Raw genomic sequence first — 9,358 nt, 5'->3', positions numbered from 1 at the left:
TGTGGGCCCCTCACTTTTCTGGATATTGGTAGTAGAGAAGTTGTAAAAACATTTCCATTGCCTTCTCTGCTTCAATTCTCACAATATCCTTGTGAAATAGCCAAGTTCAGGTATAATTATTACTTTTTTATAGAGCAGGAAACTGCAGCTCAGAGAGTTTAATGGTTTTCTTAGGGTCACACAGCTAAGATACAGATTACAGACTCAATTATAAACATCTGACTTCAGATAAAGGGCACTTTCACTGATGTCATAAGCCTCTCCTGAGACTGATTACAAATGTTTAATCTTCTATTTAAGAAACATTTACATTCAAAACCTTTGATTAATGTTTAGCTAGCTATAAAATAAATAGATTCAATGATGTCTGTAGTTGAATTTTGTGTAATCTACAGTGTATCATTTTTAGTTTTTGCCATCTGAGATTATATGAGAACATTAGAAAATGAGAACTCTGAAAGCTTGGTGCAGCATTTTCAGTCAAATATTTCTGTATTTCTGCAGAATCCTCTCATTAGGGTTTATTGCCATGGCTAAGGATTTTTAGAAATAATTTTTCTCTGAAGTAGGGAACAGTAAAAAGTTCTGTAAGTTCGTCTTTAGTGTTAGGTTTGTATATACAGGCCAATATTATTCACCTTATCATATTGTATTTATTCAGCTTGTGAAAGGAAACTATCTCCAAAAATATCAACTTCCCTTAGACTTTTTGCAGATCATTGTTCTCAGAGAGATAACAGATGTCATCTTCCTTTAGCAGGTGAGAATCTGGGCTTTCTAGACAGTTATGAGCAGTATTTGGAAACCAAAGCTTCAGTTAATTTAGATATACAATTGCTGTCAGCTATAATAACTAAGAAGCACAAACTTTATAGCCTAGGTGACTTAAAAGATTGTCCAGTGAAATCTCTGTTTGCACAAGAAGAAATTGTAATCTGGAGAGGTTAAGGTGTTCCTCCAATTTCACATGGCTAATCTATGGTGCAACCAGGACTTGAATCCAGATTACCTTCTTTCTTTTCAATGCTCTTTTCTCTACACTGTGCTAACTTCTTGGTAGATATATCAGTTATCTATTGCTGTGTAACAAATTACCCCATATGATGGTGGTTTGGGGAAGTTGTGACCACTGCTGTGCTGCTATGCTAGTGATTCTGTCACAATGATAAATTTGCATACTACTAAGAAACAGCCTTTTCATGAATATGTATAAAGGCTGCTTTTCCAACTATCTGTCTGATCACTAAGTCACCAAGTGATATAGGTATAGGACAATGTTTTAAGTAAAATGTATGGTTGTTTAGTTTTAATTCTATTTCACCAAAGAAATGATTCAACATCATTTAGCTAGAACTGCATATGAAATATGTTTATTCAAACATAAAATACCCCAAATCCTACCAGTTTGAAGTTTATTAGGAAAAAAAAAAAACAAATTTAGAGACAAAGACTGTGGATTTTTCCACATCAGCTACAGCATTTTACCTCCTCTGGTAAAGCAAACATTTAGGGCTAGAGGAGTAAACAGTATCTTCTTTTGCATGATTTCATTACTTTCATAAATGAAAGTGAATATGTAGACTGGAATTTAATGAAGCCAGATATTTATGCAATAGTTTTGGAATATTTATGCAATAGTTTTTGAGAAATATCTTCAAAAGAAGTAGGATATGAAAAAAAAAAAAACCTCATGAAGTTATGACAATAAGTAATTGTTAAAAACTAGAACATGGCTAACCCTGTGAGAATGAGGATAAATGATCTTTAGAGGATTTGAGGAGGGTATTTTACAGCTGAAATGCCAATGTTTTTTTACTAGCTTACCTTGGTTCAGTCTGAGAAATGAATTTCAAAACATGTTGCTGTATAAGTATAGTTGTGGAGCAAGTTATGGATGATGAATCAGAAGAAAAGAAGCTAACTCGTATTGGTATAGCCTGGCTTTTGTTCGGCCCCAAAGTTGCAAATTCTAATAATGTATATCAAGCTTTTATTACCAATTTTGAAGAACTTTGTTGAGAATTAATAAAATATGCCACTTTGTTTTTGAAAAACAAAAATAAAAATTTTAGTGGCTTAAAATAATCATTTTATTTGCTCTTGTTTCTCTAGATCAGAAATTTTAGCTGAAGTCAGCAGGGTGGCTTTTCTGTGAGTTTCACTTGAGGTTACTCATGTGAATGCAGTAATGTGGAGGCTTAGTGGATCAGATGATCAAAGATGGCCTCACTCACATCTGGCTGTTGACAATGCTCTCCCTCTCTTTGTAGCCTCTAATTGCTAAGAAGCCTGACTGAGGCTTCTTTACATGGTATTATTTAGTTTCCAAGGGAGTGACACTGGAAGCTGCAAATCCTTTAAAGGCCTGGACATGGAACTTTTATAACATAATATCCACCACATTTTATTGGTCAAGGTGAGTCTCAAGGCCAACCCAAATATAAGGAGAGGAGAAATTGACTCTACCTCTTGATGGAAGGCACAGAAAAGTCACATCACAAAGAGACATCTGCACAGAAATAAGAGGCTTTTATGCCTCCCTCCCAAAACTTTTTTTTTTTTTTTGCAGCGTATTTTTAGTGGACATGCCAAATGGTCTTACCATTCTCTTGTATCTGTATTGTACACAAAGTAATACTTTAAGGTGCAGAGAATCTAATTTCTATTTTACTGCAGGTAACCCCTGTGGTTATAGATCATAGAGACAAGCCTTTTCTGGCTCAAACTGTTGGTGATACTGATATTTTAAAGTTATTTTTTTCAATGGGATAGGTTGACAATTTTATAAATATATATATTTCTTATTTTGCTTAAGAAGAGGTTGAGGGTAAAACTGGTTCTCTAGTAAGTGTCTATATTTTGGTTTCTGTTAATTGATAATCTGTAATTGATAAATGTGCCAACTAGAACTGCCTCGGACTTTTCAGCTCTTTTGTTCTCAATATGTAACATTGCTTACAAAGAGCATTACTGGCCCTTTTCCAGATAATCAATCATAAACTAAAGAGAAAAAAAACTTTTTAATGGAATATTGAGAAATGAAGAAATGCTTAAATAAGTGGGGTGGGAGAAGGATGGAAAGAGTAATGTTAGTGACTGTAGAGCTGTTGTGTTACAGCTCGAACTTTCTAAGCATTCCCTTGTTATCTAACCTTACACAGTTAGGGATGCCAGAGCAAAAAGCAATGTAGGTGTTTAGGGACAAACATTCAAACCTAATGTGTTTAAGTACTTAATAGACCAAAAAGTTATTTAATTCTTAAAATAATTCTCTTAAATAAAGCTATTATGCCCATTTCGCAAATTAGAAAAAAAGGATTAAGAAGGTTAGCATTTTATCCAAATTCATACAGACAGAACATAACAGATATAGAATAAAAATATAGAAAAACTTGATTCCAGATTTTTATTATTTTTCTTTTATGTTAGATAGTCTTTCGATGTGGGGATATCAACATTATTATTCCTAATTTTTCAGCAGTGTCACAAGTAAAGGGTGATAAATAGGCACGATAAGCTGCAATTATTCAATAAACACAAAGAAGACAAGCCACATTGTAACTGGTAATTGTTTCACTAGATACATTTATCAATAAGTTCATGAAAATATCTTGCCCCTCCTTTCAGGGAAAATGAAATTTGGCCAATTCATTTCGCTGTTTTAGAGTAACTTCTAGGTGGAATGTGGGTTGATAATGAACATTAATGGATTGTAATTTTGTTATAGTAAATCTTTAACTTGGTTTTAAAAATATTAATTTAGAAGGCTAGGTTCCATGGTGAAGGAACAAACTAACTCAGTAAGAATCAAATCCAATTTGTATATTTTTTCATATTACATCTCTGAAATCAGAATTTGTCTTAGAGAACATTTTGTCATATTTTAACTTTTTGTGGTCTTTGATTCAAAATAATAAAAATGGCAACAAACTCAAGCAGGTGGCATCACTATTTTCTCTCTTTTATATTGGAATTAACTGAAACACAAAAATTTATGTAGCTTTTCTAGTGCCACACAAGTGGAAAGTAGTAGACCGAGGATTTGAACAGCAAGAAAGTCTGAGATAGTAAAATATGCCTGACTTTAGAGTATAAAATGTAACGAGTGTAGAAATTTGGAGAATGAACTCATTATGATTGACATATCATTGAAGAAATTTTTCCATACCCTATTTTTTATTTCAACCTTTGTATTTCCAGCTAATTCACTGAGACATTGTTGGCCTTCTCCTTTCTTCTTCTTCACCATTCTTTACTCTGATTTTCACTGTCCATGCCTCCACTCTTCAGCTTTCCCAACTACAAAGCTTCAGCTGGCCTCTTAATCATATCCTATACTCCCTTCTCCTTTATAGTTTCCTTTCCTCTGACTAGCAAGCCCAACAATAGATGAACCCAACTTTGCAATTTCTCAAACAGAGATAAACACACACAACTGGGCAGATCCTCTCCTTTTTGTATGCAAAAGGTAACATTTTAAATATATGTATATGTACAATATATTTGGGCATATATATGTATGTGGTTATATCTAAATAGAATATTTTTGGAGAGAAAGAAGGTTCTCTTGGGAGATTCATGTGCATATACGCGCGCGTACATGTGTGTGTACATGTGTGCTGTACATGGAGTTTTTCACTTAAAATATGTTTCGGGGTTCTTTCCATGGCTGTATACAGAGACTGTCATCATTTTGTTTGCTCACTTTTTTTAGTAGTTGCATAGCAGGCTGTTGTATGTACTGTGTACCATAGTTTATATTTAACAGTTCTCTTGGTCTGTATCCAAGTTTTTGCTATTATAAGCAATACTGCAGTGATATCCTTAGATATTTGCCATTTTGCTTATGTGAAAGGTTGTAAGTCAGTTCCAGAAGTTGGTTAAAAAAAAAAAAAACAGTAAAGCATCAGTATTTTTGCTGGATATTTCCAAATTACATTCCCGAAGGTGTATACCACTTTATATTCCCACCAGAAGTTAATGAGAATGCCTATTTTCCCATAGCTTTGACAACAGAGTATATTGTCACATTTTAGCATTTTTATCAGTATGGTAAGAAATTATCATGTTTAAGAATGTATGTATTCCCATGACTAAGATCTGTCTATTCACATCCTTTGCCTAATTTTTTTATTGCCTTACTGATCCTTTTCTTCTATATATTGTGAAGCTATGTATTTATTAGGGGGACCCATCCTTTGCTTCTCACATCTTTGTCCCCACTTTGCCTTTTGTTTTACATTTATTTTTACTGCTTTTAAAAAAATGTAGTATAACCTATTGAATTTTTCTTTGTTTCTAGATTTTTGAGTCAGAATTAGAGAGAACTTATTCCTCCAAGCTTAGAAAGAAAGTTGTTCATATTTTCTTCTAATACTTTTATGATTCTACCTATATATTTATACCTTTGATCTATTTAGAGTTTATCTAGTTAGGGTCAAAATTTGTCTTTTGATGCTTATCCATTTATTGTAGTAGCATTTATTTAAAATTTAATCCTATCTCATTGATTTGAGCTGCAACCTTACAATAAATTGACTTTTCTATTTGGATCAACTTTTGTACTTTTTCTTTGTTATTTCATTCATCTGTCTCTTTATTCATGTGCCAATATTTCACTGTTTTAGTTTTGTTAGAGCTGTCTATTGGATACTTGAAATGTGGTTAATGTGAAATAAGATGTGCTATAATAGAAAAATACACACTGGATTTTAAAGAGTTTAAATGAAAAATTAAAATATTCCCTTAATTTTTATATTGAGTACATGTTGAAATGACAATACTTTGCATCTATTGATGTGAATAAAATATATTTTAAAATTAATTTTAGCTGCTTCTTTTTACTTTTTAAGTTATGGATACCAAATGTGTTTATGTGTGGCTTTCAGTGTATTTCTGTTAACACTGCTTTTAAGTATGTTTCAGCATGTTATATTCAATGTTGTAAAAGACAGTTAAATGGAGTCTTAGAGAGCACTGAAGCTTTAATTTTGTGTAAGAAATATGCTTTGCTCCTTGAGAATTAGAAATTTCCTGTCATGCTCTCACTGTCCTTCAAATCTTTAGCATGTTGCTTCTTCTTTGTAGAATGCTGTTACATATTATAGGCAGACCTCAAAGATATTGTGGATTTGCTCCAAACTACCCCAATAAAGTAAGTATCACAATAAAGTGAGTCATAATCTTTTTCCTGGTGGAGGGTCTTGTCTTCAATTTGTAAAAAACACATCTGTGAAGTACAATAAAGTACACAAAAAATGAAGTATGACTGTGCTATTATATATGTTATATAATCATATGCTACATGTTATATGTGTATATATGTATATATATGTTTAAACATCTAACCATCTCCTACTCAGTTATGACTCAGATATACACTCCTCTCCTCTGCTGGTTCCACTGTCCTAGCTATACCTCAATGATTGTTTTTTCTTTTCTCCAACTCAGTTCTAAGCTGCTTGTGAGAGTCAGGCAAGAACATTGCCTGAATCATACTTGAGAACCCAGTGCCTAGAACAACACATGCATAAATTAAACACTCTCTGATGTTTGCAGAATGAATTAGCAATGAGGAGCTTTGAGACTGAATGGGTTCTCCACAAGAAGAAACGGTAAGGGGAAAAGAATGACTTTTAGGAAGCATTTGCAGGTACATAAAGCTAGTGAAAGAGGGGCAATGAAAAGTAACCTTAAATGAGAGCTCCATAAGGCAGGAAGACAGCTTGGCTCATTCTTGTTCTAAATTAAAGTGAAGTGCAATTAAAGAGGTGAGGAATGAGCAAACTGTTTAGTTTGAATGGAAACTCAGCGATAAGAAGCCTTGAGAATTCTCCAAAGAAGAAGGTAAAGAAGGGAAGTGTGATAGGCTACTATACTCCTTTAATGAATATGAAAATATGACTACCTTATCCAGTGTTAAATATATTAATGAAAATATGCAATGCTGCTTAATATCACTTGCTTTCTTCATCCAGAATAAAATGCAAGTGAATATGTGAAAATTTGTGAGAGGGAATATATTAATAGATTAAAATAGAAAGAGCAAGTGAAATGATTTTTGCTTTCTAAATGAGGAAAATTCATGCATATTTGGAGACACAAGAGGAGCCCATGGAGAAGAAAAAATTGAAGATTTAAGAAAAAAAGGGATGAACGTTCTCTCCAGATCCCTCAGCAGGTGAAAAAAAGATTGTGAGCCCAGGTAGAGGAGAGGGCCTTTGAGATGGGGAAAAACATCATTTTCTCTAGGACCTTATTTACACTAGATGTTTCATGGAGCAGTGGTGCTCAGGTAGTCTTTATGTAGTTATTACTTAAACCCTTTCTCCATTTTGTCACCGCTACTCTTTTTCATTATTATTTGAGACACAGAATACGAAGATAGTCAGGTTTGGTGGTATTTGACCATGATCAATTTTTGTCTAGGGTTTTTATGTTTGTTGCATGTGTGTGTCTTCAAAAACTAAGTTCTGGGAATATAGCACTATACTCAATTTTATCCGATTAGTTTTGGAACATGAAAGCATACTGATTTTAAACATGTTTAAATATTTGACTTTTTAAATTCTCTACCAATGATTAATAACTCAAAAAAACATTTACCAATTGAATTAAAACTCTGTAGTTTATCCCTCTATTTCATAGAATATAGAATGAGATAGCATATTTGCCTGAAAAATATGTTTATGTCACATAATATCAGTTTTGTTTTCACCATCTACACTTTTCTATATTTTGAACAAAGATATATGTACAAAATCTTAGATTTACAAGAGATATCATTAATTTCCACATAACTAGGTGTTTTTTTTGTTAATTTAGAAAACTTTAGAATATTTAAAAAACAAAAACTGATGCTCTATTTTATGTTCTTGGAAATATTACACTTCTGGAGGATTCTATTAAAGGATGAAGAAAATGATTCCAAATTAAAGATAGTTTAAATGATAACATGAAAGCAAAAAAACTAGTTTGATATGAAAGGAAATTATTATATAATATTGTACTTATTCTTTGAAGATTTTTATAGCGTGTGACTTATAATTTATGTTAGGGTTATTTTCAGTTTACCTCAAACCAACATCTACTGTACATTTTCTGTAACAATATGTGCAATGAAATGGCATGGTTATATTTACATTATGATTTCCATATGTATTTTTTCTTTAAAAATTAAAGGCTATCATAAGATTATTTTTATTCAAAAGAATGTTATCCCAATCTAAACATATTTATACCAGACTTAAAAATATTTGCTATTTTCTTAATATATATCTAGAAGTTATATGAACAAATTTATAATCACTGAAATCAAATAAAAAGGAGATAGTCACTCATAATTCCTCTAGCCAAAAATGTAACTATTTGAATTTCTTAATCACTTGTAATCATAATATAGATGCAAATTTTAACAATATATCGGTATACTTTCTCTTGTTGCTACATAGTCTTTATGGTGATCATTTTAATGGATCCATAATACTTAAGTTAATATTTTATATATTTAAATACTCCATAACTGTAGGAACATTAGGTTGTCCTCACAATAAATATTGTTGAAACACACTTTGTAACCAACATTTTTTCTTTCTTTTAGCTTTGGATTCACCAGGCCTAGGTTTAAATTTAGTCATTCCCTCTTACTAATAGTGAATTTTTTGGGAAATTATTTAACTTTACTAAGTTTTAGTGTCCTCATTTGTAGAATAGGGTCACTAATCATTACTCTGTGTGAGAACTGAATTCCTAAAATTTACATTTGTATCACATATATTTAGTGTGCTCATATTCCATGGCAGGTACTGTTCCAGATTCTATATAAACCACATTGGAGGAAACAAAATCTGCTATCTTGCTTACATGGGGGAAACATACAATAATGTGTGTGTGGGGTGGAGGGGGGGAGAAAAAATGAAGTAATGTAAAAGAGAGTGCACCCTAGGGTGGGAGTAACTATTTTTATAGAGTGGTGTTTCAAAGTCTCAGAGAAGATAATATTTGGGAAGAGAACAGCAGAAATTAATGAAGCAAGGCATCTGACCATCTGGTTGGGTGTAGTGGGGGTGGACTGAAGGATAATATTGAAGGCAGAGAAAACAGCAAGAAAAGAATTCTAGGTTGCATTTGTGGAGGAGAGAAAAGGGTAATGAGGTAGACGCAAAGTAACTGAGAAAGGAATAGGGGATACGGTCAGAGCTAAATGAGGATGAAGTGTTGACCATGATTTAGAGCCTTATAGGCCATTGGAAGGATTTGGCTTCTTCTCTGAGTGAAATGGTAGTTGTCGAAGGGATTTGAGCAGAGGGGAGACATAACTTGACTTAAGTTTTAAAAGATTCATTTTGGCTGCCATCCT

The sequence above is a fragment of the Rousettus aegyptiacus genome, unplaced genomic scaffold (assembly GCF_014176215.1).
Source record: "Rousettus aegyptiacus isolate mRouAeg1 unplaced genomic scaffold, mRouAeg1.p scaffold_m13_p_17, whole genome shotgun sequence".
Lineage (NCBI taxonomy): Eukaryota > Metazoa > Chordata > Mammalia > Chiroptera > Pteropodidae > Rousettus > Rousettus aegyptiacus.
Note: the sequence above shows the minus strand (reverse complement) of the source record.